Source organism: Vicugna pacos, chromosome 32 (assembly GCF_048564905.1).
Source record: "Vicugna pacos chromosome 32, VicPac4, whole genome shotgun sequence".
In the NCBI taxonomy this organism is placed as follows: domain Eukaryota; kingdom Metazoa; phylum Chordata; class Mammalia; order Artiodactyla; family Camelidae; genus Vicugna; species Vicugna pacos.
In genome coordinates this window covers 566,617-578,452 of record NC_133018.1, presented here as the reverse complement: position 1 = coordinate 578,452, position 11,836 = coordinate 566,617, and the positions used below count along the sequence as shown (strand labels likewise).

Below are 11,836 nucleotides of genomic sequence, written 5' to 3'. Positions count from 1 at the left end.
GCAAGCACAGGGAAGAGCGCTGCCAGGACCTGCAATGCAGCTGTGTTTTCTGAACAGACTTGATAATATCAACAGGGCACAGAAAACTGAACAGCTTTGTGTGTGTCTTTTTTATCACCTGCACCAACATGGCCAGAAGTATCATATATGTTATAATATATTATTGTAAAAGAGTAACACAGATAGACATACAAATCATACCGAATGATTGTTTTACGCTGGCAAACATAATCCGAGTAGTTAGAACAGATCCAGTCCATGTTTTTAATGCTGTAAACTTCCCTGAAGCACAACAGTAGCTCTGTCCCATACAGTTTAATGGGTTGTGTTTTCATTGTAATTCAGTTCAAATACTATTTTAAAAAATTTCTCTTCAGAGTTCCTCTCTGACCCGTGGGTTATTTAGAATTGTGGTATTTGGCTTCCAAATATTTGGAAATTGTTCTTTCTCTGTTTGAGGTCAGAGAACCTTATTTCCTGTGTTATCTTTCTCCATTTTGGTCAGAGAACACACCCTGTATAATTTCAGGGTTTTTTTTAATTTGTTGAGGTTTATGTTATGGCCCAAAATGTTGTCCATCTTGGTATATGTTCCATGGGCACTTGAAAAGATTGGATATTGAGCTGTTTTGGGGTACAGTGTTCAAAACAGTGTTTAACGAGCATCTAAAGATGCTCGTTGGGTGCTGTTGGTTGATGGCGCTGATGAATTCTTGTATGTCTTTACTAATTTTCTGTCTGGGTGTCTTACTGATTGTTGAAATAGTGCGTAAAGTCTCCAATTGTAATTGTGGCTTGGTTGATTTCTCCTTTCATTTCTTTTGGTTTGGTTTTATGTATTTTGCAGCTCTGTTGTTTGGTGTATACATATATTTAGGATTGCTATGTCTTCTTAATGTACTGATTATTTTATCATTACATTTTCTTAACATTTTTTATTGATTTATAATCATTTTACAATGTTGTGTCAGATTCCAGTGTTCAGCACAATTTTTCAGTCATTCATGGACATATACCCACTCATTGTCACATTTTTTTCTCTGTGATTTATCATAACATTTTGTGTATATTTCCCTGTGCTATACAGTGTAATCTTGTTTATGTATTCTACAATTTTGAAACCCCAGTCTATCCCTTCCCACCCTCTACCCCGCCCCCCACCCCGGTAACCACAAGTCTGTATTCTCTGTCCATGAGTCTATTTCTGCCCTGTATTTATGCTTTGTTTTTGTTTGTTTGTTGTTGTTTTTTAGATTTTATCATTACATATTATTCCTCTTTACACCTGGTAATTGTATTTGCTCTGGGTCTACTGTATCTGATACTAATATAGGCATTCTTTTTTTTTTTTTTTGATTGATGTTTGCATGACACTATTTTTTCTGTCCTTTTATTTTCAACCTGCCTATATTGTTCTATTTAATTTGAATTCCTTATTCATAACATACAGGTGGGTCCTATATAATTAATCCACTCTGCAGATCTGTCTTTTAATTTGTATATATCACCATTTGCATTTACTATAATTATTGATGTATTAAAGCTATGTATGTCTGCCATTTTATTTTTTGGCCTTTTTTCCACTCTTTTTGCTTCTTTATGTTCCTCTGGATTTCCCCCCCTGCTTTCCTGTTAGTTATTTGAGCATATGTAGAATTTGACTTTTATTTATCTAGAGTGTTTTTAAGTGTATCTCTTCATATAGATTTTCCTGAGGTGGTTCTGAATATTACGTCATACACTTAATATACATATAATTTATCACTGTCTACTGCTGTTGTCATTTCATCAATTGTAGTGAAGTGTAGAAACTTCACCTTTATGTACCTTTATCCTCTTCCGTACATAGTATAATTGTCTTAAATATTTCCTCTCCATACGTCAGAAAGTGTTTGAAAATTTTTGCTTTAATTGTCAAATACAAGTTAGTGCCACAGGAGCAAGCAAGTCCGTTGTATTTATCCATATCTTTGCTTGCCGTGTTCTTTCTTCTTTCTTGATGTTGCAACATTCCTTTTATTTGCTTCCTTTATATTTGAGAACTTCCTCTAGCCGTTCATTCAGAGCAGGCAGGCCTTGCAGTAACAATGTATCTAAGAATATCGTGATTTCCCCTGCACTTCTGAAGGGTATTTTAACTGGACATAGAACTCTGGGTTGGCAGATCTTTTCTTTCAGTAGTTCAGAATGTCATGTCACTTCCTTATGGCCTCCATGCTTTCTTATGAGAAATCTCCTGTCATTCTAATTGCGTTCTCCTGTAGGTAAAGTGTTATTTCTCTCTTGCTCTTTTCAAGATATATGTTTGTTTGTTTTTAGTTTTTATAAATTTGAAATGCTGAAAGACAAATGCTGTGTCTCGGCATGGATTTCTCTGGGTTTTCCACTTGGCACTCAGGTTCACAAATCTGATTTATGTCCTTTGTCAGATCTGAGAAATATTCATCCACTATTTCTCTGAGCACTTTTTCATCCCTGCCCATTTTCTCCTCTCCTTCCATGTCTCCAGGACATGAACTCTTTTGTTACAGTGCCGCAGTGTGTTGGTTTCCTATGGCTGCTGTAACGAATGACCACAAGCATGATGTTTCACAGCACACACTTACTCTCTCACAGTCATGGAGACCAGACATCAGAAATCAGGTGCACTGAACTAACGTCAGGATGTCAGAAGGGCTAGTTCCTTCTGATGGCCCTGGGGGACAATACACTTCTTTGCCTTTTCTAGCTTCTGGAGGCCATCTGTATTCTTTGACTCACAATCCCTTCTTATCACTCCAGTCTCCTGCTTCTGTAATCACATCTCTTACTTCCTTTACTGTAGTCAAATCTCCTCTTGCGCCCCTCTTTTAAGGGCACTGTGATTTCATTCAGGTCCTGCCTGGAGAGCCCATGATCCTCTCCCTATCTCAAGATCATTAATTTCATCACATCTGCAAAGTTCCTTTTGCCATATGAGGTAACAGTCACAGCTTCCAGGGATTAGGACCAACCTGAATATCTTTAGTAGCCATTATTCAGCCTGCGTATGAGTTTCCAAGGCCTTGTTGTTTTGTTGTTGGTGGAGGTGGTTTTGGTCTGTTTTCTCTGTTAGGCTGGGTAATTCCAACTGGTCCACCATGCAGCCAGCAGGTTCTTTCCTCTGTCACTTCCATTCTGTTATTGAGCCCACCCGCTAGGTTTTACATTTTTTTTTCCAGTTCTAAAATTTCCATTTAGTTCTTTCTCAGATGTTCTATTATTTAGCTGACACTTTCTGCTTTTTCATTTGTTTCAAGCATATTCATAATTGCTCACTGAAGCACTTTTTATTATAGCTGCTTTAAAAACTTTGGTAGACAATTTAGACATTTCTGTCACCTCATTATGGGCATCTGTCATTGCCCTTTTTCATTCAGTTTCTGATTTCCCTGGTTCTTTGTATGGTGAATGATTTCAGATGAAACGTGGCCATCTTACTGTGTTCAGAGACCCTGGATGCTAGATCCTAGCTAGCTTCCACTGACATCACCCCAGGGGGCAAAATGGGGATGTTGCCACTTCATCACTGCCAGTGTGGGTAGAAGTGCAGGCTTCTTACTCAGTCTCCCTTGTCACCTGAGGGGGCTCCACGTTACTGTGAGGTGGGGAATGAACTCAGGCTCCTCACTAGGTCTTCACTGATTCCTCCCCAGCCCGGAAAGAGGAGTGCCTCACTCTGTTCCCCATGTGATCCCCTGACAACGCTATGAACATTGGGGTGCAGGTGTCATCCTGAAGTAGGGTTCCTTCTGGATATATGCCCAGGAGCAGGATTCCTGGGTCATATGGTAAGTCTATTCCTAGTCTTTTGAGGAATCTCTATACTGTTTTCCCCAGAGCCATTCACCTGTTGAAGGACATCTGGGTTGTTACCAGTTTGGGGCGCTTACAAATAAATATGCTCTAAACATTCAAGTATCAGTTTGTGTGTAAATGTAAGTTTCCATTTCTCTTAGATAAATGGCCAAGAGTGCAATTTCTGGATGTTTAGTTTTGTAAGAAACTGTCCAACTATTTTTCCAAAGTGGATGTGTCATTTTACACCCCCTCCAATATTTCATGAAAGATCAAGTTTCTCTGTATCCTCACCAGAATTTGGTTTTATCACTTCATTTCATTTTAGCCATTTTGATAAATGTGTAGTGATATCTCATTGTGGTTTTAATTTGCATTTCCTTGATGACTAATGATGCTGAACATCTTTTCATGTGCTTATTTGCTGTCTATATCTCCTCTTTGGCAAAATGTCTCTTCACGTCTTTTGCCATTTTTTAATTGTTTATTTCTATACTGTTAAGTTTTGGGAGTTTTTTTTAATATTTTCTGTATAGAGAATATGTTAGATACGTCATTTGCAAATACTTTCTTTCAGTGTGAAGCTTGTCTTTTCATCCTCTTATCTGAGTCTTTCACAGAGCAAATGGTTTTAATTTTGATGAGGTCCAGTTTATTCATTATTTTTTTTTCTGGATTGTGCTTTTGGTGTCAAGCATTAAAAACATTTTATGTAGCCTTAGGTCCTGAGGATTGTTTCCTGTGTTTTTTCCTAAAGGTTTTATCATTTTACGTTGCACATTTAATTCCATGATGTGTTTTGAGTTAATTTTTAACATGAAAGACTTAGGTTGAGGCTTATGTTTTTGATTATGAATGTCCAGTTACTCTAACAAAAATGCCTTCAGTTTTGACATATCTTTTTTTAAATTCAGCACACATTATTGTGAGAGGCTACCATGTGTGAGGCACCATTAGGTGGTGAAGACAGGAAAATTAATAGAATATAGTCCCTGAAAGATCTCATCCTTGCAGAGGTACATATGCAAATACTTTCAAATTTATAGATTAAATTACAAGGCAGAGGAATACACAGAGGAAAAGGACTTGAAGGACACAAGTGGACTCAGAGTAAATGTAAGCTATTGCAATAACTTAAATGAGAGATCATTAAAGCAGGGATATAAAAATGGAAGGAATGGAATACGTGTGAGAAATATTTCTCAGAGCCAAGCAGAGGGTGGTTTAGGGAGAAGAGGGCATTAAAGGTGGACTGTGTGGATGGTGGTTTATCCAAAAAGAGAAAAGGGAGCAGGTTTGGGTGGACGATAATGAATATGTTTTAAACTTACGGAGTTAGGGCTAGCCAGTGAACCTTCAGGTGGGACGGATCTAGTCATAGTTTTCACGTATGAAGCTATTATTTCTGGGTGAATTTCATGATGAGCAGTTTTTGAAAACTGCCAGAAACCATTTAAAGTGAAGTATTTAAGTTGTACTGTTTTAAATCAAAGATAAGTCACAGAATTGTAGAAGGGAGCATTATGTTTAACATAGAGCCTCTGTGCTTTGGTGAATTTTAGGCTAGAGTCTGAAATAGAGTGTTTCTGATTACAAATTGTGTTAGCTAAAGAAGTTTGGAATTTAAAAAAAAAATTTCTGAGCCTCAATTTTCTCATCTATGAAATCGGTGCATTTGTAACCTTAGAGCTTACAGGATTGCAGTGAGGACCAAATGAGGTGACCAGAAGCCTAAAGTTCTTTATCTACAACAAACATGTAGCACAGATTAATTCTCTTTTTCTTACATGGTGTTTATAAGATCACTTAGAATAATGTCTGAAAACATTAGGGAAGGGAACCCATCTTTCAAATGAAGGCTTCTTCAGACCTGGAAAATAGATAAAAGCAAAGCTGTCTTCTCTTTACCCAAGTTCTCAGCTGCAGCAACAATGTGGAATCTCAGGGCTATTCAAAAATCACCAATATTGTAAAAGCCTCAATTTAAAAATGAGAAAACTGATCTAAGGAGGCAAAGAAAGTTTCCTCAAGTCACATGTTTTGCTGGAGACAGATCCTGGTCTATTCCCCAGGTTACTAACTCCCTATCATGAAATAGTCTAAAATAACGTTGACTTACATGAGTGACTATAGTCACAGTTCCAAAAGAAACTGCTGTCTTTTAATTTTTTAAAATTAACTTTTTAAAGTAAAGTGTAGTCAGTTTACAATGTTGTGTTAATTTCTGATGTACAGCACAATGCTTCAGTTACACAAATGTATGTATACTTCCTTTCCATACTCTTTTTTCATTATAGGCTATGACAAGCTATTGAATATAGCTCCCTGTGCTATATAATAGGACCTTGTTGTTTACCTGTTTCATGTGTAGTAGCGTGTATCTGCAAATCCTGAACTCCCAATTTATCTCTCCACCTCTCCCCTTTCCCTCCTGGTAACCATAAGCCCATAAGTTTGTTTTCTATGTCTGTGAGTCTGTTTTGTGAATGATTTCATTTGTGTCTTTTTTTAGATTCCACATATGAGTGATCTCATATGGTATTTTTCTTTCTCTTTCTGGCTTACTTCGCTTAGTATGGTGATCTCCAGGTCCATCCGTGTTGCTGCAAATGACATTATTTTATTCTTTTCATGGCTGAGTAGTATTCCATTGTATGTAGATATCACACTTCTTTATCCAAAAGCAATTGGTGTCTTAAATTTCCTTTGAGTTGCAGCAGCATTCCTGCCTCTCACTGGCTAATCTGATCTGAAAAGCAAGCTTCTTTTTCATAGGTATTTTTGATGTGTTTAAGCAACGGGCTTTATGTGCCCACTGTAGATAAAGACACCCATGCTGTACTTTCCATCCTGCTCTTTTAACAGCCAGTATTGGCAAACAGTTTATGTCTTAGAGGGCTTAGAAGGTTGTGTCCTTGGGCAGTGGTTTCAAACCTGGAGTTACCCAGGGAACACTTTTAAGTTAGATATTCTGGGACTCAATCCTTGAAGATTCTGAGGCAAGAGATCTGAAGTGAATCTTCTTTTAAAGCTCCCCTGGGGAGGCTGGAATTTGAGGACTGTTGCTCTGGGCTACAGCAAAGGACCCCTGGAGTGACCAGCGCTATTCCCTTAAGGTCTCCTTTCTAGATAACTATTGCTTGTGAACATTTAATAACTTCACTCAGATCATCTCTCTGTTTCAGAACTAGGGCATAATCTGTCCTGAGTCCGCCTATTCCAATTCATCCGACATTTTCCTACAGTAACATCTCAGACACAAAAGATGGTGTCAGCTTGGCAGCAACAGCAACAAAATAAAACCATTACTTATTGAGTAGTCACTATGTGACAGATGAGAACTTAGTAGTCTGCCTGTATGTTTGGATGACAAAAGTCTGAACCATAGACTTTTATGTACAACAGCTGACTCAGTATTTCAAACAGAACTACTTCTTCTTTTTTTTTTTCACCACCAGCGTCCCCTTTAATAAAATGTGGAAGGTCGAGGTCGTGTGACAGGGAAGGGGTGGGGCGTGAAGTATGAGCATTTACAACCACAAAAAAACCTCTGTACATGTCTAGCGCCTGGCAGAGGGGAGGGCGGGCAGGGCAGTGGCAGGCTGGGGCCAGCCCTATTTGTAGAGGATATCGTAGTGTCCAGGCTGGTAGAGAAGGTAGACCTTGGGCTCAGAGCCCTTGGGGAAGATGTGGGGGTTGGTGGTGCCACCCTCGCCGCGGTCCATGTACTCCACCTGGATGGAGACGCTTAGCGCCTGGGCCAGCGCGATGATGTGGATGTGGTCGCTCTCCTTACACATGGGCTCCACCTCCTGATGGCAGAACTCCTTGACGGTCCGCCCACCCTCGATGAAGTGCTCGAAGAACTTGCTCTCACGCTGCAGGTAGCCCGAGGTGAGCAGCCGCAGGTACACCGCCAGGTAGTCCGAGGTGCTCTGGTCATTGAAGGAGGCCAGCAGGTCGGCCACTGACGTCTGCTTCTCCACCTGCTCGATCAGGTCCAGGAATGTGTTATGAAGATCTTCAATTGTGAACTCAGTGAAGCCCTGGGACACCAGGTCCTCTTTGCTCTTGGCAGACACAGCCTTGAACCGCTGCGATTCCTTGCTGTCATCCAGCAATGCCTCCAAGTGGGAGAATCCAAAAGCTCGATAGAAGCAGTTCTCATCAGGCCTGGTCTTGCGGATGTACGAGTACTTTTTGTGGAGGTCCTTGATCTTCTGTTGGTAGACGTCATCCTCAGCATACTCTTTGTATAGGACAGAGAGCTCCAGCCGCTCCGAGACCAGAGGGTTCTGCACAGCAATCTCTTGCTGAATTCAGTCCTGCTGAGCCATGATGGCTTCATCGTAGGCAAGACAGTTAACACCTTCGGAGTCGCTGCCCAGCTGCTCCTGCTTCTGCTGCTGAGGTTCCTCCACCGCCATCTTTAAACAGCACCGTACTTCAAACAGAACTTCTGATCACTCTTCTCCCTGATCTGTGCTCCTTCGCCAGCTTTCCTCACTCTGTCCCCCGCAGCTGGCCAATCACTCATGCCCAGATCTAGGTGTTATTTTTATTTCCCATTTCCCCCAACACTCCACAATCAATCCAGCAGTCAGTTCTCAAATATATCCCAATCTAACCACTTCTCACTTGCTCCACCAAGAGCCATTCGATGCAAGTCACCATTACTTTTTCTCTATATTATTTTAGTAGCTGGCTGGTTACACTCCGTGTTCTACTACTGCTTTCAATGGCTGGTTCTTCAGAGATGAAGCCAGAATAATCAGATAAAAGTGCAAATCAGCGATGTTCATCCATCAGCCTAAAACCGTCAGTCACTTCTTAACACATTTAAGTTGAAAATCCTTGTCCTTACCAAGTTTTACCCACAAGTTCTACATGATCCGCTTAGTCTGTCTTTCCAACTTCATGTCGTGTGACTCTTCCTTGTCCTCCTTCCTTCTGCTGCACTACTGTTCCCTAAATGATCCAAGCTTTTACCTGCGTCAGGGCCTTTGCATGTGCTCTTTCCCCTACCTGGACCACTCTTCCCCTTGAGTTTCCCATGGCTCAGTCTCTTACTTCACACAGGTCTCTGTTCAGATATCATTCTCAATAGGCCTTCTCCACCCTTTCTATATAAAACAGCGCCCCCATCACTCTCTGTCCCTTTTTCCTGCTTTTCTTCATAGTCTTGATGACTACCTAACACTGTAGCATACATTTGTTTGTTTGTTATTAGCTCTCTCTCCCTTGCTAAAATGCAAGCTCTGTGAAGGAGGGGATTCTGTTTCTTATTCACCTTTGTATCCTTTACCCTTGGCACATAGTCAGTGCCCACTGAGTATGTGTTGAATGAATGAATGAATGAATTAGTGGTTGTTACCCTTCTGGGTTCTCTGTAGCAATGCTTTTGATTCTTGCCCCTCAGACATACATGGAATTCCTGTAAATTTAGGTGACACAAGTCTTGATCTCTGTCAGTCATTTTATTCATGATCTTGTTTGCCTTTTGTTACTACTCTTTTAATATTTATAAAGAACACAGCCATTCCTAGGACCATTAGTCATTAAAACACTTCAGTATTACCCCTCTACTCTGAAGCCACGAGGCTGCGCCTCCCGGCCTTTGCTCCAGCGCTTTCAGACTTAGATTGAGGGAGGATGATAAAGAGAGCGCTTTACATCAGGTCATGGGTGCCCCACAGACAGGGAACTGTCCGGGCACACTTCCTGTCTCCCCCAGATCTGTGCAGAACTGTCAGAGGGAGGGGAATGGACATTTAACACGCTACGATAAAAATGCCCACTCTGCGACCTTCGGGCTATTATCCCTCCTTACTTCTCGCACCGGAAGCCTACAATGGATGATTTTCCTTCCTCTTTCATGTGCAGCTTCCTGTTACCATGAGCCATTTTCCACAGGAAGTTTTGCGTGTGGTCTGTGTTCACTGAGGCCGGGAATGCTAGTGCCGCTCTGTCCTCTCTTTATTCATGCTTGGAGCATTTGTTTTATGACAAAGGAGAGCCAGCAAGTGTGGTCAAGTGCAGACAGACCCATACGTAGGCTGGGTGGAAGGGCTCCTCGCGGGAAGCTCGCTCCCACCACGCTGCCCCCCCACCCCTGGAGGGCTGGCAGCTCTGCCCGCGTAGCGCGGGCCAGCGTGCCGGTGGGCTCCTCGCCCTCAGAGCGGATGGGCCCGAGCAGGGGCGGCGGTGGAACGCGCGTGGCTGTTCGTTTGTGTCTTTCATTTACAGGAGACAAATTCTTTTTTCCTTTCAATAGAAGTGTGGTCAGGTTACAATGTGTCAGTTTCTGGTGTTCAGCATAATGTTTCAGTTATAGATATGCATACATATGTTTGTTCTCATATTCTCTTTCATTATAGACTACAAGATATTGAATATCATTCCCTGTGCTCTACAGAATAAATTTGGGTTTTTATCTATTTTATATATAGTAGTTAATATTTGCAAATCTCAAACTCCCAATTTATCCCTTCCCACCCCCTTTCTCCCCAAGTAATCATAAGTTTGTTTCCTATGTCTTTGATTCTCTTCCTGTTTTGTAGAGAAGTGCATTAGTGTCTTCTTTTTTCTTCTCTCTCTCTCTGTCTCTCTTTTTTCTTTTTTAGATTCTATGTATGAGTGGTATTATATGGTACAGGAGACAAATTCATGAACAGAAAGGCTAAAGTTTACAAAATAAGAGTCAGGGGAGGATGAGCTTTCAGCCCTTAATTGAAACATTCAAGCAAAGGAATGAACATTTTGATCTCACTTGGTCAGACTTACAGAGTACCTTGTTACAGACCCTCTTCAATCCCAAGTCCCGCATCACTGGGGGGGTTGCCCTGTCCTGTTCCAGCAGTTTTGCACTTGTGAGCTCACTCAGTAGCCTGATCTTTTCTGAAAAAGTCCAGAAATCTAGGAGAATCATTGCGTGAAAGGAAACCAATTTTACTAACGTACTTGTCCTCTCAAAATATTAGGATCATTTTCCAAAACTCTTTTTTTCTGTTTTTCATTTTTCCCATCTCAGTATACCAAGAACTCAGCTTCATTTCTTTTCCTGCTAACTTCAGATGATGACTACATGGTGACATGATACTGCTAAAGTTGCAAAATGAGCAAAAATATTTACACTTTGAAAGTCCAATGTCATGTCTACCTGTGCAATGTTCCATTTACCCAAGTGGAAAACTTGAAAGGGAGAAGAATTATAATTACTGAAAAATAGACAAACCACCTTAGGTGATTTATAAGTATTGTATCCATCTGAACAGTGATGGAAAAAAATAACCTCTCACAAACCCTACATATAGGGTATATTATAATAATAGTCACTCTTACACCCAGTTTTCACATACATTATGTGGCTGTAGCCTCATCATTACCTTGTGAGCCGTAAAACAGGCCTGTTAGTCTCACTTTGTGATCAAGGAGACAGGCTTGTACATGTGGAATGGCTCAGGGTCAGACTTCAGGATCATTTGTCTTTTTCTTACTGTGACTTCAGTTTGGGGGCTGTTATATACTGAGAAATTAACTAGTGATGGCTTCAAAGTTATCACTGTCTTTCCAGTCTTGCTTCTATTTTTTAACTTCTATTAATGAAATCTGACAATGATGACATCAGGGGGACTCGTATGTTTCAAGTGTCTTGGCCACTGGCTGCAAAGTCAGCCTTCTGGGGCTGCTGCATAGGATTTCAACAACAGTTAAGTCTTCTAAGGCTTTGACTTGGTAACTGAATGTGGGAAAAAATTTTAACACCTTTATTGTAGTGTGGTTCCTGTACCGTAAACTACACATATTCACATATTTCAAATGTATGTTTTGATGAAGTTTGATAGATGTACACACCAATGAAACCACCACCACAATCAAGACAGTTAACATTTCCATCACTCCCCAAGAGGTGCCATTACAAATTCCCGATTCATCCCTTCCCTCCCCCTTTACCCCCTGGTAACCATAAGTTTGTTCTTTATGTCTGTGAGTCTGTCCTGTTTTATAAATAAGTTCACTT

The 11,836-nt window shown here is 40.7% G+C and overlaps 1 pseudogene; it reads right to left on the bottom strand.

Moving 5' to 3' along the window:
* Positions 1-7,260: 7,260 nt before the first annotated feature.
* On the bottom strand, positions 7,261-9,273 carry LOC140690891 (ubiquitin thioesterase OTUB1 pseudogene; annotated as a pseudogene).
* Positions 9,274-11,836: the final 2,563 nt, after the last annotated feature.